The sequence below is a fragment of the Myxocyprinus asiaticus genome, chromosome 7, assembly GCF_019703515.2.
Source record: "Myxocyprinus asiaticus isolate MX2 ecotype Aquarium Trade chromosome 7, UBuf_Myxa_2, whole genome shotgun sequence".
NCBI classification, from domain to species: domain Eukaryota; kingdom Metazoa; phylum Chordata; class Actinopteri; order Cypriniformes; family Catostomidae; genus Myxocyprinus; species Myxocyprinus asiaticus.
This window is the reverse complement of record NC_059350.1, coordinates 51,728,342-51,742,932: the sequence shown is the minus strand read 5'-3', so window position 1 is coordinate 51,742,932 and position 14,591 is coordinate 51,728,342. Positions and strand designations below refer to the sequence as shown.

General features: G+C 42.1%; 1 protein-coding gene across 1 annotated transcript in view; it reads right to left on the bottom strand.

The window, feature by feature from the left end:
- Positions 1 to 14,591, bottom strand: part of LOC127444346 (receptor tyrosine-protein kinase erbB-4-like) — a 297,320-nt gene that overhangs the window by 30,727 nt on the left and 252,002 nt on the right. The window lies entirely within an intron of this gene.

Genomic DNA, 14,591 nt, shown 5'->3' with positions numbered 1-14,591 from the left:
GGTTCTCGGACCTCACGCTCATCACGACAGCCCCCCCGGCATATTCCCCTGAGGAAGGACCTTCTTTCCACCCGCTGTGGTAGACACGATCACTCAGGCTAGGGCCCCCTCTATGAGGCGCCCGTATGCCTTTAAGTGGTGTCTGTTTGCTAAGTGGTGTTCTTCCCGACGCAAAGACCCCCAGAGATGCGCAGTCGGATCGGTGCTTTCCTTCCTGCAGGAGAGGAAGGGCGGCAGTCCCCTTCCATCTTGAAGGTGAACATAGCCGCTATAGCAGCACACCATGACACAGTGGACGGTAAGTCCTTAGGGAAGCACAACCTGATCATCAGGTTCCTGAGAGGCTCCAGGAGGTTGAATCACTCCAGACCATGCCTCTTTCCCTCATGGGACCTCTCTGTAGTTCTTCAGGGTCTACAGTGAGCCCGCTTTGAACCTTTTCAGTCAGCTGAGCTTAAGGCACTCTCCTTGAAGACTGCCCTCCTGACTGCTCTCACTTCCATCAAGAGGGTAGGAGACCTGCAAGCGTTCTCTGTCAGCAAAACGTGCCTGGAGTTTGGTCCGGGCTACTCTCACGTGATTCTGAGACCCCGACCGGGCTATGTGCCCAAGGTTCCCACGACCCCTTTTAAGGACCAGGTGGTGAACCTGCAAGCACTGCCCCAGGAGGAGGCAGACCCAGCCCTGACGTCGCTTTGTCCGGTGCACGCTTTACGCATCTATTTGGATCGCACGCAGAGCTTTAAAGTCTCTGAGCAGCTCTTTGTCTGCTTTGGTGGACAGCAGAAAGAAAGCACTGTCTCCAAGCAGAGGATCGCCCACTGGCTCATTGACGCCATAACTATGGCATATCACGCCCAGGATGTGCCGCCCCCGGTAGGGCTATGAGCCCATTCTACCAGGGGTGTAGCAGCCTCCTGGGCCTTGACCAGGGGCATCTCTCTAACAGACATTTGCAAAGCAGCGATCTGGGCAACACCCAACACCTTTGCGAGGTTCTACAACCTCCGGGTGGAACCGGTTTTGTCCCTTGTAGTGGCACGCACAAGCAGATAAGTCCGGGACAGCCGGCCAGGTGTATCGCTTGCACATAGTGCCTTTCACCTCCCATGAGCTGAAGACGTGCGCCATTAACTCCCAGTAGTGTTCACAAACTGTGTTCCCTTTCCTCCGAGTCCTGTGGCATTCGAGTTTTCGGACAGACTCGCTGTTGGCCCAGTACACATGCTAATTAAAGCCCTGTACTGGGGTAGGTGCTCCGCATGTAGCGGTTCCCCGTAGGTAACCCCATGCGATGTATATCTTCCGCTATTTCGTTTCCCTATTGGCAAATGGCATCTTCCTCGGGCAGAGGCCCCTCTGCCCCAGTCTCCATGCTTGTAGTAACTCCTCTCCCGTAGGGTAGGACCTACCATGGGACTTCTCCACATGGCATACTCCCAACATAGCTCATGTGACGTATTTCCACTTAAATATCCTCCCCTCTCTCTGGGCGAGGTGTGGTCTCCGCGGTGTCCTCCCCTTGGGAGGGACATCCCCCCGACTAGACCTGGTTGGCCCAGTCGGATAATCCCCCTTTTTTTTAGGGAGTGGGAAAAAAAGGGGATAAGAGTCCATGACTGGGCTAGCCCGTCTCTATCTTTTGGGTAGTCGACTTGTCCCAAAGGGCCGTTCGACACTCATAACAGTGTTGGGGGAGGTTACGTGTGAGCCTGGTGCGCTGGCTATGAGGCACACAGTGGTCTGCCCGTAACACACCGCCAGTTCATGTAACACAGCTCAGCCAGTTGTGGCATTTTTGTATGGGGACCCCTAGTGTCACTACATCGATACAACATCGAGTGAGTGACAGATAGGGAACGTCCTGGTAACTTGTGTAACCTCCGTTCCCTGTTGGAGGGAACGAGATGTTGTGTCCCTCCTGCCACAACGCTGAACTACCTGCTGAAAAGGCCGGGACCTTGTCTCGGCTCCTCAGCATAAAACCTGAATGAGTGGTTGCATACCAGCTCCTTTAATACCCGTATGTCCAGGGGAGTGGTATGCAAATACCACTCGCCAATTTTCATTGGCCTTTTTTCAAAGACCAGAGGTGTCTCAGGCTCCCAAGAGTGACCCCTAGTGTCACTACATCGACACAACGTCTCATTCCCTCCATCAGGGAACGGAGGTTACGCAAGTAACCAGGACGTTTCCATTTAATTTTTTCTGGATTTGATGTTTTCTGTTTGAATAAAAAACAGTCAAAGAAACAGTGCTTAAACAAATGAATACATAAAACTTGACTCAAATGAAAATATGAAAATAAAATGAAAAAATGCTATTTTATTTTTTATTCAAATAAAATGCTGCACAACACTGCTTCACAATATACAGTAAATAAAAACAATTTAAAAAATAAATAAATAAAAAATAAATCTGAAAACCTGTGGCACAAAGCTTCTACAGCTAATTCACAGCCTGCTGATATTTAGTAGACTTGCTTTTGTGATATTGCTAACATATAATAATAATAATAATAATAATAATAATAATAATAATAATAATAATATATTTCAAATATAAATATTATTGATATGATAAATAATGATTGTAATGATAATAATAAAACCATTTATTATTCAATTATTGTTATTAGTAGTGTTATTACAATTACTTTGGACATTCAAATGTGTTTATTTAATTCACATTTAAAAATTTAATTATATTTAACAATTAAATTGTGCATTAATAAATTGTGTATTTAATTTATATTTAAAATGCAATTAAATGTAACATTAAAATAGCACATAAGTCATTTTTAAATGACAATCGAGTAAAACGATAAAGAAAAGCCACTGGCAAAAAGATGAAGAAAAGCAACTGGCAAATGAATGAAGAAAAGCAATTGCCAAATGCCTTTTTAAAAATGGCTTTTTAAAAATGACTTATTAATGTGCTATTTTATTGTTACATTTAATTGCATTTCAAACATGAATTAAATACACGATTTATTAATGCTCAATTTAATTGTTAAATATAATAAATGTTTTAAATGTGAATTAAAAAAACACATTTAAACGTGTCTAATTATTTGTCCATTAATAAATTGGCTTATTTATCCACGTTTTTATTTTCAAATTAATAGATTGTTAATTTAATTCTTTTTTAATTGGCACTCCATGGCCTCCATATTTAATAAGCTCTGCAGTCCAAATGAAATGCTAAAATACTCACGAGCTGAAATTTCACAGAAGGAATTTCACAGCTGCTGAAACACTAAACACACTGCATTGAGCATCACATGCGATCTGTGTGTGTGTGTGTGTGTGTGTGTGTGTGTGTGTGTGAAAACAGAGATTAGAGCGAAACCTGCGCAGCACTTGCAGACTGTATATTAGCACTAATAGCACCCTACTGGAGTATGGTACCACAATTAGCAACATCATGATATCGTACCATTTTTAAATGTTTAGTATTGCGATATTTTGTTAGCACCGGTACACCGTGCAACCCTACCTCACACACAATGGCGTTCCTTGCATAAAGCACACGAGAGATGTGACTCACAATTAATTCCAGTAAATTTTGACAACAGCATTTTGCTAAGCTAACAACAAAGTACTCTAATAAGTATAATAAATTTAAAGCACACAGAAATATTGAGTGAAATATTTGACATTTTCACTAAGATCCATTTTTAATTCATTTTTCATTGATTCTTATACTGGTTCAGTATTGAATTAATGATATTTAAAGTCGACATTTCTTTGAACTTCGCCATCTTGGATGGATTTTAACACTTTCAGGCTTTGGTTCTGTATAAATGAAATGCTTAGAGGTATACAGAATGTACTCCAGTGTTCTTCAAAGAATGCCATGGTTTTACCAACAAGTTAGTGTACAAAAAACAGGGTAATACCATGGTACTTTCTTGTAAGTGCATCTTTCATGTTTGTTCACTTTCCCACAAGAAATGTATGTCTCTTTTTTCCCCATTATGGATCAATGAGCATCCTCATCTGAGCTCAGCTGAGATAATGTTAAAAATTGATTACCTATTACGTTCACACAGCCATCATGGAAAAAAAGGTTTGGAGTGAGATTTTTAGCCAATATAAAACTTGATATTGTCAGCAGAAACTTTTCAAAACATGGATTGATATCAAGTAGTTCTCATGAACTGTGCCAAAACAAAATCTTGAATCTTCCAATTGGATTCTTCATTCTGAGATGAAGAAAACTAGATCTAGTGGAATTAGCATTCAAATGATGAGCTTTGCTGCTCCCGGCCTTTTATGTTCCTTTTCATATAGAAGCTCTCTATTCCACCAAAGAGATGGGCTAGCCTGTGAGAAGCAGCCCTTTGTATGTTCTGCTTGACTGAAGTCAGATTAAAGCAAGTGCATGCAGTCAAAAGCTAGAAGCATTTAATATTACAGACTTCTTGCATGTTAGCGTGAGGAGCAGGTCCAAGCGTTGGCGTGAAGTGCATGTAAGCAGGGGGGAGAATTCGAGTAGCATTCCTAACCTCTGTTCTCTCGATTTTATATCTTCGTTACTAGAGGTTAAAGTTTCTCTGGAGGAGAAGAGAGGATGCTCCCGCTGCGCCCTATTACAACACTTTCCAACCCCTGGCATCGGAAATAACAAATATTAGATGCATATGACCACCAGGGCTTAATTAAAGTCAGAGAGATAAAGCTGCATCTACAAAGAGGAGGGTGGAAAAGTGTTGCCATAAAAGAACACATAAAAAAAACACAAATGTAGAAAGATGCGTAGGGGTGGAAAGGGCAAGGTTGTCGGGGCGGAGTTACATTATGAAGGGGATTGAGATTGCAGAGAAAAAGATATCTGAACTCTATCCTGAACTCTTTCTGTTTTCTTTTATCTTAAATCAACTGGTTTCTGCTGCAGCAGTTATATTTTATCACCATAGCTATGTTCAGAAATGCATACTAGAAAACTACTCTTACTATACCATCTGCAGTATGCAAATTTACTTTATGCACCCACTACTTTGTCAAAAGCCACATACACACAGCAAAGTTTTGGGAGTGACATCTGCATTTAAATGCAGGAGTAAATCCACTCAATGATCACCTATATTATGAGATCATGTGACAATGATGTTTAAAATGCTTACTGTGATATTACACATACTGAGTACATGCTGACCCCTACTTGGCAAAAATAAAAATAAAATAAATAAATAAATAAATAATAGAAACAAAACTGCAAGCATGTTTAGGTAGAAACAGAGCATGCATATAGCTACACTGTGGCAGCGGGGGCGTGGTCAAGCATCCGTCTGGAGAGAGAGAAAGCGGTAAGGGTGCTTGCACCTGAGCTAGATTATGTTTAACACCTGTCTCTAATTCCAGTGAGTATTGGGAGAGCGGCATATAAGCAGCCATGCCACCAGCAGAGAAGAGAGAGAGTCTGGCACAAGGAAGGCCACGGTGCTCCTGAAACTGTTGCGTTTAATCTATTGTGTTTACAAAGCTGATGTGTTTAAGTAACTACGTGCCTGTGAAGCTGTTGTATTTGAGTGACTATGTGTCTGTGAAGCTGATGAGTTGTAAAGCACTCAAGTGGCCGATTAAAAGTCTTACCTGAACCTGGAAAACCCACTTCCCTGTGTTCTTCTTCCCTTCTTGCTACGCTGTCCTTCCGCATTTTCGCTACTGGATGTGGCCGTTACCTCTCCCCTCCGGATACCCATGAAATCTGCCTCGAGTGTCTGGGGTGCCAGCATGCCGAGGCAGCTTTCGTGGAAGGGTTGTGTTCTCATTGTGAGAACATGCCCATGAGAACGTTGCGGTCGCGGCTCACTTCCTTCTTCGTGAAGCAAGAAGCCACCGCGGGCGATCTGGATGTGGACATGGGAGCATTTCCGCTGGCTCAGCCCTCGCGGACCTCCCATCCCCCAGCACATTCTTTCTGTCCGGACGAGCTATCGAGCGATGCAGGCGGTCTGTCTCATGGCGGGTTTAATGTGTCGTTCGCGGCTCGTGATGAGGATGAGCTTCCGGTCGCGGCATTGGATGGTGGGCTTCTGCTATCGGAAGCGGACAAATCTTCTTAGCTCCTGCCCACAGGCAGTAGAGCACAGGATGAGGCGGACGCTGAGATGGCATCTGTGCTTGCCCAGGCGGCTGCGAACATCGGGCTGAAGTGGAACCCTCCACTCTGCCCTGAGTGTTCGCGGCTGGATGATTGGTTTCTGGGCTCAGAGCGTGACTCACGGCCGCACCCGCCCCGGTGCCTTTCTTCCTGGAAGTGCACGAGGAGCTAACGAAGTCGTGGAAGGCACCTTGTACTGCCCATACATGCGTCGCGGACTCATCCACTCTGACTACCCTCGACGGCGGAGTGGCTAAGGGATATGTCGAGCTCCCCCAGGTAGAGTGTGCCGTAGCAGTGCATTTATGCCCGCAGGGTGCAGCCACCTGTCGCAACTGACCAAGGCTCCCTTCCAAAGCCTGTAAGTTCTCTTCCTCTTTAATGACAAAGGCTTACAAGGCCGCGGGTCAGGCCGCTTCTGTCCTGCATGCCATGGCCATCCTGCAGGTCCACCAGGCCTGAACGTCTGGGCTGGGCTTGCGTAGCAGAACGTCTGGGCTGTCTTCCAGGTGGGGCACCTGCTCTGCCTTGCCGCGAACCACCCTGCCTGGGCACGGTAAGTCCAGTCATCCCCCTGGTGCCACTGTCACGGAGACTGGAGGCCTGGTTAGAGCTCTCCAACCCCTTGCGGTGGCTCATCAGGACAGTTCGCCTCGGCTACGTAATCCAGTTCGCCAATCGTCCACCCCAGTTCAGTGGCATCCTCTCCACTATGGTGCAGGGCGAGGGTGCCTCTGTCCTCCGGGTAGAAGTTGCCACCCTTCTAGCGAAGGGAGCAATAGAGCCCGTTCCCATAGCTGAGTTGCACAAGGGCTTCAACAGCCCTTATTTTATCATGCCCAAGAGAGGGGGAGGGTCGCGCCCAATCTTGGACCTGCGTGCCCTGAACAAGGGCTTCTGTTCAGGATGTTAATGCAGAAGCGCATCCTGGCGTCAGTACGACATCAGGATTGGTTCGCAGCCATCAACCTGAAGGACGTGTACTTTCACGTATCGATCCTTCCTCGACACAGACCCTTTCTTCGGTTTGCCTTTGAGGGATGAGCATACCAGTACAGTGTCCTCCCCTTCGGTTTGTCCTTGTCTCCTCGCATCTTTACCAAGGTCGCAGAGGCTGCTCTGGCCCTGCTGAAGGAGAAGGGCATTCACATTCTCAATTATCTTGATGACTGGCTAATCCTAGCTCACTCACAAGATCTATGTGTACGCACAGGGACCTTGTGCTTCAGCACCTCGACCGACTCGGGCTTCAGGTCAACTGGGAGAAAAGCAAGCTCTCCCCTGTGCAGAGCATCTCTTTTCTTGGTATGGAGTTGGACTTGATCACTCTCAGGGCCTGTCTTACGACTGAACGTGCTCAGTCAGTGCTGACCTGCCTGAAGACCTTCAGTCTGTTGTGTCCACAACAGTTCCCCATTCCAGCGAACTCCGGACGCCTCTTTAATTCTTTAGCACAGTTCAGGTGACGAACTCGGCGGAGTGATGCCACCAGGTCCAGTACTCGTGGTATTTCCCTTTTCAGGTGAGCCCGTGTGCTCGGGCTCAGTGCTCCATGCATGGTGATTCCCCCTTGGTAATCCCGTATGATGAGTTTCCACTGTTCGGTTCCCCTGAGGTGGACCCTGTGTTTCCCCTCGTCAGAGCTTTCTCTGACTTGGCCACTGTGCTGCGTACCCTCTCTGTAGATAGGGTCCTCCTGTGGTATCATTCCATATGTGAACTTCCCCGTTGGTAAGTCCATGTGAGGTATTCTCCACATGCTAACTCCCTTCGGCAGGATGTGGTCTCCATAGTGCTCTCCTTCCTGGAGAGGGAAGAGCACTTCCCAGCGCTTTTCTAGAAAAGTGCTCGGCGGGACATTGCTTAACAGCAATCAGTTAAGACACCGCCTGTAGCCTCCTTGGGTAAGTGTCTCCACCCCCCCTTAACGGGACTAGGGAGATGTCTTACCTAACTCGCTGGAAGGTCACGATGTGTTTGAGCATTCGCTGCGAGGCACGCAGCAGCTTGTCCATGTCCACTCTACCATACCTTGTGACACGGTTCAATGCCTGCGACATTTCCTATAGGAACCCCTAGTGTCACTAAATCAACACAACGTCGAGTGAGTGACAGACAGGTAACGTCTTGGTTACTGATGTAACCTCTGTTCCCTGATGGAGGGAACGAGACGTTGCATCCCTCCTGCCGCGGCGCTGAACCGGCCGCTGACATGGCCGGGACTCTCTATCGGCTCCTCAGCATAAATCTGAATGAGTGATGCACGCCATCTCCTTTTATAACCATATGTCAGGGGCAGAGAGTGGCATGCAAATTCCACTCGGCAATTTTCATTGGCCTTTTCTATTTTAAGCAAAGGTGATTGGCGCGCTCAAGATCAAACCCCTAGTGTCACTACATCAACATAACGTCTCGTTCCCTCCATCAGGGAACAGAGGTTACATCAGTAACCAAGATGTTTTTTTGCTACTAAATGCATACATTTAAATAATAATAATAATTATTCAGTGTTTAACTGTGTCTTTCACATTTTGCAAATTTACTATTCACTTACTGCATTGCATTAAGAATTCATACTCAGAAACTCTCTTCAGCCCTAGGTTAAATGTAAATGATCATGCCCAACAGTGTTGTCAATTTCCTTGATGTGTTCCTTTCCTTGAAAGGAGGAGGGTTACAGGACTGCACACTGTCTGAAAAGCTGTAATGCGTGGGCAGCACAGGAGATTCATCAGCAACATGGTATAATTTGTGATAAATACACAGGAGCGCTTTCCATCATACGCTGGTGGAACAAAGAGAACTGATGACTAACTGTGTCATGGTACACAAAGGAAAAATACCAGAACAGCAGGCTGCATTTAGAAAAGTTAAATGTGTTTTTATTTAGTTATTTAGTTTTTTTTATGTCCTTAATACCAAGTCTTAAACTTCTGAAACCAAGTTTGCAAAAGAAGATGCATAAATATCATTCATTTTTTATGAAGAACTAGGACTGAACTTTAAATGCTGCTGAGTGTTTTATCCATGATTTCATGGAGATACATGAACATAAATTGATAGCCATATATATATATATATATATATATATATATATATATATATATATATATATATATATATATTTTCTTTTTCTTTTTTTTTTCTCAGCATTAGAATGTTGTCTATATATTAGTAAACATGAAATACTTTTGGAAAGTTAATTTGTTCTGCAGTCTAAAATGCTATACTATGCTAATTTACACCTCGTTTTGCTCATTCTTTTATAATTATTATGTATGCAACTTTTTTAACCTCATTAATTTAGAGGCTACATGGAATATCTGTACTTTAAAACAATTATTTGTAATTTAAATGGGTCATTAAAATAAACAAATAAAGGTGAAATGGTGATTTAGAAAATGCTAAAAAACATAAAATAAATGTTGTAACAGCACTTACACTTTTACTTCTCACCTTCAAATAATTAAATAAAATAACACTAGCCTGTTCTTACAATCAGACAGCTATAAGATGAGAGACTCTGACATTTCTTTATCTGACCTGACATTTATCTAAAATCTTACAATGAATGGTTGACCGTATTTTGACCCAGTAGTTATACTATATTTTTAATACACTCTCATACCATGCTCTCTTTGCACTAAGGAATTATCTATAACATTTACATGAGTAAATGGCAGATATCCACAAATGGATCAAAGATTTAGTTTAAATAAAGATTGGGTTGAAAAGAGGCAGAGCATTAACATGTTACCCTGTAAACCATTTTTAAACACAAACCCAATAAATGAAATATGTAAACTATAATGGTTGCAGTTCATGGATCCTTTGGACTACAGGCACAAATGTGGTTTCTTTTAAAAGAAGACACTTGATGGTTTAACCAAAAGTCAAAATTACACTTAGTCATAGAGAAAATACTCACAAACTTGTATATGCATCATGAGGTGTGATCACAATGTACTATCAACAACATTAATGAGTGCATGAAAAAAAAATAAGTTTAGCTTTTTATGTAATAGTATGTCTCAAATGAACATGTTTAGACAGGAAGGAAGGAAGTTCAGAAGTAAGAATGTATAAAAGGAAGGATGTTCGGAAGAAAGTAAGTTCGGAAGAAAGGTTGGAAGCTCGGGAGGAAGTTCGGAAGGTTCAGAAGGAAGGATGTTTGAAAGGAAGGAAGGAAGGAAGGAATGAGGGAAGTCAGTCAGTCCATTCAGGAGTAGGTCATTCTGTTCATCTGAGAGGAAGGAAGGCAGTCAATCAGTCAGTCCATTTGTGAGTGAGTCATTCTGGAAATCTGGGAGTGAGTGAGTGAGTGAGTAAGGATGAAAGTTCAGAAGGTAGGAAGGAAGGAAGTTTGAAAGGAAGGAAGGAAAGAAGGAAGGAGGTAAGTCAGTCTGTCCATTGTTTATCCGAGAGAGAAAAAAGGAAGAAAGAAAGAAAGGAAGAAAGAAAGGAGGGAAGTCAATCAGTCAGTCCATTTGGGAGTAAGTCATTCTGGAAATCTGTGAGTGAGTGAGTGAGTGAGTGAGTGAGTGAGTGAGTGAGTGAGTGAGTGGGTAAGGAAGTAAGGAAGGAAGTTCATAAGGAAGGAAGGAAGAATGGAAGTTCGAAAGGAATGAAGGAAGTCAGTCAGTCAGTCAGTCCATTCGGGAGTAAGTCATTATGGTCATACAAGCTAGAGAAAGGAAGAAAGGAAGTTTGAAAGGAAGGAAGGAAGGAAGTAAGCAAGCAATGAAGGAAAGAAGGAAGAAAGTCAGTCATTCAGTTCATTTGGGAGTGAGTGAGTGGGTGAGTGATTGAGTAAGGAAGGAAGTTTGAAAGGAAGGAAGGAAGGAAGAAGGAAGGAGGGATGGAAGTCAGTCAGTCAGTCCATTCGGGAGTATGTCCTTCAGGTAATCCGGTAGGGAGGAAGTGAGTGAGTGAGTAAATAGGTAAGTAAGGAAGGAAAGAAGGCAGGAAGGAAGGTAGGAAGGAGGGAGGGAGGGAGGGAGGAAAGTCAGTCAGTCAGTCCATTCGGGAGAAAGTAATTCTGTTCATCCAATAGAAAGGAAGGAAGTTCGAAAGGAAGGAAGGAAGGAAGGAAAGAAGGAGGGAAGTCAGTCAGTCCATTCAGGAGTAAGTTGTTCAGGTAATCTGGGAGGGAGGGAGGCAGGCAGGCAAGGAAGCAAGGAAATTCGAAAGGAAGGAAGGAGGGAAGTCAGTCAGTTAGTACATTCACGAGTAAGTCCTTCAGGTAATCCGGTAGGGAGGGAGAGAGGCAAGCAGGCAAGGAAGGAAGGAAGGAAGGAAGGAAGGTTGTTCATTCGAGAGGAAGTTCAGAATGAATCTTCTTCAGAAGAAAGTAATTCAGGAGTAACTCTGTTCATTCAGAAGGAAGTTCAGAAGGAAGTTCAGGTGGAAGTCTGTTCGGAAAGAAGTTCAAGAGAAATTTTGTTCATTCAGAAGAAAGGAGGGAAGGTTCACATCAATTTATCACATAGCTGGCAAAAGCACACTTGGCTAAAACCCGTGCAATCCTATGAGACTGAAATCAGATGACTGAACGAAAAACATCCGCATAAAAATATTAGTATTATTTCAGAACTGGATCAAATATTTTTCCTTTGCCCACATCTTCAAAAGCAAACATTACTAAATCATTCATGAGCGCAGAGCCCCTTCAGCTGCAGGAGAACCGATGGCTGCTTGAATTAACCCAGTTCACTCTAATCCGGGATGAGGACACCTCAGCTCTTTTCATAGAGTGAAAAGCACCATCCTGAAATTAATGATCTAATCAGACTTCACAATCACCCAAATCCAAACTCCATATATCTGTTAGTGCAGTGGATACCTCAGTAATTTGATGGTTTCAGTCTTTTCACCTTTTTTATTTATTAGAGTGATCAGCAAGGCTAAATTAATGTGCTTATTCAACTTGGATAAGGGATTATTTGAGATGGGGTGAATACAGGCTTTTTACAGCTCATGCATTAACAAGTACAATTACATATAAGTAAACAACATAAATGCAGAGATTGGAGATGGAAACAGCAAAAAAGATGTTTGTAAGACATGCTGCACCATTAATGAGTTGAGTTGCGTTTCACCTACACACAAGAAAAACCTTGATCACTTTTGAGGGTTTGTCCCTTGTAATTTCAGGAGAGATCTCAACAATGTCTCAAACCGTACTCAGGTTTGCCAAGGTACCAAAGTCTGATTTCAAAACATTTCTCACCATATTGTTCCAAGATTATTTGAGCTACAATATCTTTATCAATTTGATAGCGTTTAAGGAATTTTAGGAGAAACCTTTGAGGCAAAATTGATAATGTTACTGAGGACTCTATTAAATCTCTTAGGCTATTGCAACCTCTAAGCAATAAAATTTTTAATGGCTTTTTATTGCTTGGGAAAGCACAAATATTACAATTCAGAAACCTATTTAGGCTCAATTTTAAAGTACCTATTGTGATATCCAGTGAAGCCCAAGGATAATTCACTTAAATAAATAAATAAAATAAACCATATCATAAACATTAGATTATCCACACCAATCAACAACAAGTTCCCATTTCTGTGACCTCTTCACCATTGTACAAAGTGCCTTATCACTGCATACACTGCAAAAGTATTTCAGCATTCCCTAACTTGATAGGGCTTGATGTGAGTAATGAAAATGTCCCGAGCAGGATTTAAGTATGAAATCAAGATGCTTATATAAAAGTCTCTAACATATAATTCACTAGTGGATGTAATGAGGAAAACTAGCTTTTTTCTAATACATTTCTACTTCTGGCATAGATATTTGCTGGCAAAGAAATGATGAATCCTGGGAATGATTTTAATAACAGCCATCATCTGATGGAGTATGTCACTTCTGATGCCAAGTAAGCCTCTAAACATGCAGATAAGCTGTACCATAGCTACCCTTTTTTTTTTTTTTTTTCATGGGGATGATGTCGGAAACAATATAATAACCATCTTTTATCCATAATGCAATGGCTTGTCAAATTCATGATTGTTATGATATTTAATAAGCCTATGTATGCAAAAAGGAACAGTTTCAAAATTTATGAATGCACACAGTAGGGTACAAAAGTCTGAGATCACTTGTAAAAATGCTTCTATTTTCTAATTAAATAATAAAAAAAAATCTGTACAAATTATATTTTCAGCATGACAATCTGTTAAAAGTTGAATTAAATGAAAAGAATAAAAAATCAAAGTAAAATATTTAGAAAAAAGTTTACAGCATGTACTAATGACATCATGTTAGTATATAGCATATCCAAGATTTTGCAGAACCTAATGACTCATGTTGTCCCAGCATGATTTGAGAACTTTCCACAGAGCATGTCGTGTGCTTCAATGTGAAGTAATGAAATCTGACAAAGGAGTTAACGTGGTCAACCAGGGTTCCCACTCTTTTCGACCAATGAATTTCCATAACTTCCATCGAGGCTTGGGATCGATGCCACATTCACATATCGATAATCGGAAAAATTTCACAGTGATTATCAACATATATTGGGATTTTTTTCAGATATAAATAGGGCTGGTCGCTTTTTCAAACATACTGTATTTCTAAACAAAACTGTTGTAAAGTGTGAGCAGCAGGGTTAATTAAAGTGGGTCACGAACCAAACACGTCTGGCAGACAACATGGTGCGTTCTAAAATTCGAAACAATTATTTTCTATGAAGGTACGTACGCACACACCGGGGGCTCGCCGCCTCCAGAGGCTGCTAAACATTCTGCAGTGCCACGGAGCTCAACTCACATAGTTTTCCATTAAATTCAACCAAAATCATTATCAAAGAACAGATTATTTACTCTAGTCATTACTGGATGATATATTGTGTACAGTTTAAGTATCTTTCACAGAGCCTACACAATGTATTTTGAGTTAGTTACAAGTAGGCCTATGACCTATTCAGTGCTACATACAGGGAAACTGCATAATAAACACTATCATTTCTAATCATTCAGCTTGCACAGTTATGCAAGTTTCATACACTAACCTGCAACAATAAACGTCATTTTGTTAATTCCTAAAGTACAAAACCCTTCGTAACTTTGGACTGCCATCAGTTTGTAATGTGTGTGTGATGCCTTGTTCATGCCGTGACCGGCTTCAGTAAATGATATGTCGCCCCCTTGTGGTCTCCCAAAGATATTAACTCAGACTACATTGAATGTAATGCAATTGGCAGTGAACTGAAAGCACACAAATTAGACTTCTAATTTAAATGTCGATATCGATGCCTCAAATATGTATTGATACAATAACGTGCCAATCAATAATCAATATATCGATATTTTATGACACCCCTACTTCTTCATGACTTTTCCAGTCATTTGTGTTTTTCGGAAACCAATTTATAAATATAATTTTGATTCAGACTGATTTGTAAATGAATCTTTTAGACCATTTTGGGAACCATTTATCTGCATATATTCATTCACTATCAATATTTCTATAATTTTTT